The following is a 7,132-nucleotide window of genomic DNA, read 5'->3' as shown; positions in this document are numbered from 1 at the left end:
CAGACAGAAACAATTATTGTAGGAAAAGCAGAAAAGTTAATAGGGACCTTGAGCGTGCTTGTGAGACATTTATAGGGTTTGGATTTTTCTCTTCAAGTCTCAGAGAATAGCTCTGAAGGTAGAAAGATTTTTTAAAAAGACTTGTGCATGAAAGAGCCGAGGAATGCTCCTATGATCAAATAGGGATTTTGTTCTCCGTAGTTTATCTCCTGCCATGATGAGAAACCTGCAGTGGAGGCAAAGGACAATCTGGATGACTTTATTTTAAAGCAGACTGTTAGAAAAGCAAACATGCCTTGGGGAAAGCAGGAAATTTGTTCCATGTCTCTCTCTGGTCTAGCAGGAATCCACGCAGAGATGACTGCGGCCCCTGGAAAACCTCTCACCAGTGTGGGATCGGGTCCACTTCCAGATGGCACCCTTGGCCAGCTGAGACCAGCTCCTCCGGGGACATCAAGGGCCCCGTGGGCATGTCCCTGTGTAAGACCCTGAGGCACCACTTCCCCAGGAACATTCTGCTCTGGCACAGCTTGCCCACAGGGTTGTTCTCCCCTTCTGCACCTTTTCAGACCAGCCCTCAGAACCGAATGCGCCCAGCTCCGAGGCTTCTGTGAGCGCACAAACACACGCAAGCTGGGCTCTGTAATTTGCTGCGCACACAAGTCAGCAAGATGGATGGTTAGCTGCCTACATGATGGTTTCTAGATATCCCTGTCGTGTCCCTTAATCATACACTATATCAAACAAACGGTCCGCATTCTTGGTACGACCGTGGCAATGTCTGACTGATTCTCCCCGTTCATAAACCAGGGCATTATCTCTTCCCATCTGCAAACATAAAAATCCCACAGTGTTATTACACAAGTGATGCCATCATAAACTGCTCCCCACGCCTTCCTCACCTCTCCCTTTCATTTTTACGTTGCCATCAATCGGACTGAGGCTTTCTACCTCTTCTGCAGCCTCTTGCCATCTCCTCTGCCCCTCCCCGGAGGGTGACAGAGCAGGGAGGCACCGTGGGCTCTTTGTTTTTGATGTCAATACTGGGGGGTATCCCCCTGGCACGTTGGCTGGGGTAGGCACTGCCCCCCTCCCCATCTTCGCAATGTGTTTTCCTCTTCATTGCTCTGCACCCAGTATAAATCAGGGAGCTACACCATTTTTTATTTGGAGCATCTGCTGGAACAGCAATTAGTCACTGTCAGGCTATCTGAAAATAACCATTAGTTTTTGTTTCCTTCTTTACTACATAAGCAGCAGAGATACATCTCCATCCCAGTTATTAATCCACTTGCTCTGTGGCCAGACTACACCTGGGAGCACGCTTTTACCAGCTGATCACAGGAAACAGGAGGCAGAGTTCAGGTGGAGCTTAGCTGGAAATAGGGACTGCCCGAGAAAAGAGGGAGAAAAGGAAGAAGGGACCATGGCTGGGGAGAGGGAGGAAGCCTTGCAGCTCTGCAAACAGATGTTGCTGTTTAACAGGACCCATAAAAGGAATGGCTACAAAGCTTCGAGAAAATGATTTTCCCTTTGTTTGTAGCTTTGAGCTCTTTAGGCAATTACTTAGAAGATATTCACAGAACGTATCTTTTTCACATTTAGGCGCACAGCCAAAAAGTGACCGTAAACTTGGCATCCCAGGGTTCTCTATTAATTTACTCCCCATGTTTTCAGAGCTGAGCACTCCTTTTTAAGCTCAGAATATTTTTTCCCCCAATTTCTAGGACCACAAATTCTCTGTCACGAGATCTAAAAAATCCAAGCTCTGTTTTTAAACCTTAGATTTCGTTGCCAGCAGGCAGCGTCCTGCAAGTAAGACTTCCAAAATATTTCACATTCCTAGTTCGTAAGTCACTGGGCCGGTTCCGACAGTTCCTTTGACACACAGCATTTAGGCAGCAGCACCGTGGGATGTCCACGCAGTAGCTCTCTGCTAGGTTCGGCTCCACACTGCCTTTAAAGTCAGGCGATGGGGTTTAAAGCTAGAGAGGGAGAAGACCTGCTGGGAATGGACACGTCACGGCCGCGGCGCTTCTTTGCAGAGCTATGGCTGCATCTGGAGGATGTGCAGCGGGAGGTGACAGCAATACAACGTTCCCATGCGATGTGTACGCACTGTCGGGATCTCTGCCAGAATGTTTCAAGCTCTTTGTGTGCAAACAGGAGCAAATACGTATATATGGGTGTGTGCCTGCATTAGTGGCAGGGAGTTGCTACTCGGTGCATGCACAGCAAATTATCATGGATTGATAATTAGAGAAGTATTAATCACATTTATCAGCATGAAAACTGTATGAGCATATCTGAAGCTTTCCTGTCTACTGAAACTGGTTCTATGACTGTAAAAGCGGCTTCATACAAGCTCCAGTTATACTTCTACAAATACATTTTAGCACATCAAATGATTCGTATTACTGATGCTGCAAAACACAGCCCTGTGCCCTGCCTTGTGCCGCGTCTGGCTCGCAAGGACATCGCTGCCGCTGCCAGGTAATGGAGTTACTCCTCGAACTCCCATGGTCTAAAATAATAAATCCCCAGCCTCTGCTGACGCCCTGGCATACAAGATTACAACACTCACACTGTGAGAGAGAAGTTCACTTGCCAGTTGGAGAGCTCTGCCGTTGTCATGACCGAGCCTTTTTCCCCCAGTAGCTCAGCCTTCCCTTTGTAGCATGCCCCAGGCCACCTACAGCGAGTACGAAAGACCTTGGTTGTCTCTCCTGATCCCCAACCTCTTCCCCTTGGCCCATGTCTGCTGGGGAGCGATGGGGAGAGGTTCCCAAATTTGAACAGAATGAAACAAAACAAACAAAAAAACCAAACCCCCAAACATGCGCACGCACAAACCCACAACTAATTGCTCAGGTTTTTCCAGCAAGCGTTCCTCAAAATCTGCAAGAGGCCCGTAATGAATCATTTAATCTCATTGATCTCTTTAACTGAAATCACTTACTTACTTAAATTTTTTAGAATTTTCTACTGTCCCTCAGGTCATTTTGTTTTTAGAGAAGCAGCCTGCTAGGAAGTTAATTATGCAAAACTAGCAATTAATTTCTCACAGGCATGACAAATATTTGACTTAAAAGATGTACTTCTCTTCTGGCGAGCTCCAGCCCATCGGTGTGCCGTTACCTGCAGCGGTACATGCCAGGGAATGAAAAGCTGTCATGGGAAATTAAGGTCTTCACTTTATTTTTAAGATACTTGTGGTTTCTCTCTGCTCACCCCCTATTGCTTTTGTCTGCACGCAGGACGAGAGAGCACAAGGACATCACGTGTCCTCAGGATTTTCAGGCATTTTCAACTGGCTTCTCTCCAGGACAGTATGAAGAAATTCTCTTAAATTGGTAGGACTTCCTTCTCAGGGGCTGGGGTTCTGCCCAGATTTGCGCCATGTAACCTCAGACATTTAGCTACAAGATCGAAACAAGGTGTGCAAAGGAGGCTTTCTCACCAGGAGCACGTGGAGAGATTACCTCCAGAGGCTGGAGGCTCGTTTTTTCTAAAGAGCCCAGGTTTAGGAAAACTCAAATGCCTGCATCTGGGCATGATGGAACCCCTGGAGATGGACACCCCGGAGGACTTCAATGACCAAGCTGCTCAGAAAGCTCGGAAACATTATTTTAAAAGGGAAAATTCTGCAACCACCATCCCTAGGAGGGCTCCTGGGCCACACCGCTATGCCTGAGCACACAGGAGGCAGGTTCCCAGCTGCAGGGCAGTTCTGTAGCTCCAGGGCTCCCCTGTGCTTACACAAGAGGGTCGGGTTCCCTGCACCAGATTAAAGCAATGCTTGGGAACAGGATTCTTCCAAAATCTGGAAGACTGGAGGGAGAGACTTTTTTGTTTTTCTATGTGTGTGTGAAAAAGACATGACAGGACTTCAACTCGGCAAGCCTTGTTCTGATGCCAAACATTGCATGGTTCAGGGTCTCCCACGTGCATCCTGCTCGTTTATTTATCTTCTACCTGCACTGAAGGTAGTCACTGCGTCATTTTCCTGTTTGTAGAAACCTTCGTGTTGCCCAACGGGAAGTTCCAGCAGTTATCAAAGGATGGCTCCTGGACTGTTTTTTCCCCGCTCTGTACGGGAAGGCATTGGCTGATGTGGTGAGCAGCTGTTTGGCTGTTCTTTCCCCTTGCAAATAAAAAGTGCTAGCTCCATGAAATGTTGCTAAGCCAGAGTTTTCAGGGTGGGGTAGAGCTCCTGTGCAGCTCGGCTGGTGAGAGGCAATGCCTTGACCTGTCACGGCTCATCAGTTTTCAGGGATGTGTCAGCTTGAGTCTATCGAAAGTTCATTTATTCTCTGTATGAAGCTGAATTTGGTCTTTTTTTTGCATATGAATTGTCCTGGATAAGCTGCATCTTTGCTTCCATTGGCTTACCTGACCCACGTGGCTCACATGGGTACTTTTACCCTCTGCAACATCAAGGTTACAGAATTGAAGTGTGAAATGATATTACAGAGACAGTCGGCATCAAGCAGAAAGAGCAGGAATTGTTCAGACTGGAATCTTATTGAAAACACAATTCAAACCTCACTAGAGATTCAGGGTGAAAATCACACTTTACTTTTATTTTGCCTTTATTTTCTGTCTGTCTCATTTATTCTCGACACTGGCAGGGCAGAAACACCAGTAGAAATGCCATTCCTATTGTATTTAATTGTTCCAGCTGACACACGAACAAGAGCCTGGGATGGAGAAGGCCTGAGGCAGCTAAAATGTCAGACCAAGAAGCTTCGAATTTGGGGAGAAAAAAGTGCACTGCAGTAGCTGTTGGTTAAATCAAACACCTGAAGTGCTGGAGACACCCTCCACTTGCCTGCCTGGCAGAGGCTCCCATGTGCTTGTTCACTTTCTTCTTGCGGGGAACGTTTCAGCAGGTTCAGTCAAACCCACACTGTTAGCTACCACATGCCTGGCAGAGAATCACCTCGCTTCCTCCTGTATTCTTTCCGCTATTTACACAAAATAACACTAATTATCTAAAATGCTGGCTTCCTCAAAATACCTGTTGGAAGAGAAGATACAATTACCGTAATTCCATTGCAAATTTTACTTCCCATAATCACTCTCCATTACAACGGGCATCGAAGGTACCTTTGGCTTTGCATAGGAGATGGGGAAAGCAAAGATTTAACTCATTAAACTCTTTCCAGCCCAATGCAGAAAGACTCAAAGTTCTTGCTTTGTTGTAAGAAGTCAGCAGGAGCTGCACCCATGGGCACGAGCTGCTGACAGATCTACAAGGAAACAGTCATCTCTCCTCAAAATTAAATCTCTCTGACTTTGCTGTCTAAACTTTATAATGTCCAGTAGAGAAAGGGGTGGCTCCAGAAGGTAGGTAGTTTATCCTGCTTAACTCAAAAGCTGTATTTAGGACAGGGTAAGGTGCTCTCTGTACCTCTGGAGGAGCCATACAAGGACTATGGCTTGTTCAGGGCAGACTCCCACTCTTTACCAGGTAAGCCACCTTCTGTAAACCAAGCCCTCTCACTTCAATGGTGTGGGAAGGAGCCAGAGGAGGTCTCTGACACTATCACAGCCCTCCTACACTGTGTCTCCTGCGCTTCTTCAGCTCAGATCCCAGGCTGCTCTCTGGGCTCCTATTGCCGAGATGAGCCAAGAAGAGCGGGGTTCCCCAACACTCGATTGTCCTCGTGAGCCTCCAGAAGGGTACAGCCTGCGGGCTTCAAGCGACTGAGGGTACACTGAGGATGGGATGCTGAGATTACTTTGCCTTTCCATGGATTTGGAGCAAACACTGGCAGCTACTCCATCTCAGCCATGGAGAAATAACTTCCAGCGGAGAGCTGGAATACAAATTTCATGGTGCCATCCATCCCTTTGTTTCTCTGCTCTTGGCTTCCTTTACTGAGGACAGCAGATGAAAACCTGGGCTTTGCTCTCCAGTTCTATTGCAAACTCCCTTTCCATCCTTGCCATGCTCCCCTGAGACAAGGACTTAGCTCCAGGCAGTATTTTATTCAGATCTGAGCAGATAATCCCACTGAGGATCTTCTCAGATATCAGTGTGGCACAACAGAGCACAGTTCCGTAGACCTGTTGGAAACATACCTCTGCGAAACCCCTGCGGGAGGCTGGAAAACCAAAAACGCTCCTCATCAATTCTTCCACCTGCTTGGATGAGGGTGCAGCAGGTGCCGTAATTGCCGCAGCTCGTCTCTGCAATTACAGCCAGCTACGACAGCTCCCGATTCTGAGCAACTGATGGATGTCTGAAACAGTAACGGAGGCCTTTGAAAGATGAGGGCTGGAATTTTAACAAGCTCGGGAATATTCATCCTCGCTACCCTCCAACACACATAATTTCATCTTTTCTGCTAAAAAATGAGATGCTGCAACTTCTGCGATAGGTCGGCTGTCTCCGAAAACCCTCCTGCCTGAGCACGTTTCCCGAGGCTTTGCTGGTCTCGCAGCAGCAGCACGTGAATGCAAGCAGAACAAATCGAGCTTCTGAACGTTCACCTGCTTGGCACCACCTCCAAAGAAGAGCAAGCCCTTCTTTTTAGACGGTAAAAAAATGCCTATAATCCCCAGAAATAACCTGAATGGACCTTGTGGCCCACCCCAAGGAACTGAACTGCTGCTTTCCCTGGCTCGTGCTGAATCCACGGATCTCAGGGACCAACATTCGCGTGGCTGCTGGGCGCCCTCCTTTAACGCCGTGGCTCAGGCCAAGGATTTTATAGCAGAAAGTCTTAAATTCTAGTCCCACTAGTGACCAGACCATTGACAGGAGCTCACAAAGTTCATTAAGTTGTATAGATAAATCCTTTTTCCCTTCATGCACCTAGAAATATATTTTATATGATCTGCATTGGTACTAGAAGGTGAGCAATAGTGGTAAACACAGCTAAAATAATGAGAAAATTCAGTATGAGGTTCCTGTCCTGGAAGGACTGTCAGAACCACCAGTCTTCAAAAACCTTCGGGCAGGCCCCAGCTCACAAGGGCAATGTGCTTTAAAAATAGTGAGATTACGTAAATACAAATCAATAGTGAGGTTCACTTCTGCCTTTCCAGTGGGTTCCTTGGTCTTCAGGAACTGCTTTCGTGGTTTCAGACTTGAATCTCGCAAGTCCAAAACATTATCTTTTCT

General features: G+C 47.1%; 1 long non-coding RNA gene across 1 annotated transcript; it reads right to left on the bottom strand.

Moving 5' to 3' along the window:
- Positions 1–408: 408 nt before the first annotated feature.
- LOC118177718 lies at positions 409–6,244 on the bottom strand. Its single transcript, XR_004755901.1, has 3 exons — positions 6,088–6,244; positions 2,585–2,692; positions 409–828 (listed from the first exon to the last, which is right to left on the bottom strand). It is a non-coding gene; the product is annotated as an uncharacterized LOC118177718 (long non-coding RNA).
- Between the last annotated feature and the right edge of the window lie 888 nt (positions 6,245–7,132).

Source organism: Oxyura jamaicensis, chromosome 23 (genome assembly GCF_011077185.1).
Source record: "Oxyura jamaicensis isolate SHBP4307 breed ruddy duck chromosome 23, BPBGC_Ojam_1.0, whole genome shotgun sequence".
NCBI classification, from domain to species: domain Eukaryota; kingdom Metazoa; phylum Chordata; class Aves; order Anseriformes; family Anatidae; genus Oxyura; species Oxyura jamaicensis.
Note: the sequence above shows the minus strand (reverse complement) of the source record. Positions and strands in the feature narration are given on the sequence as shown.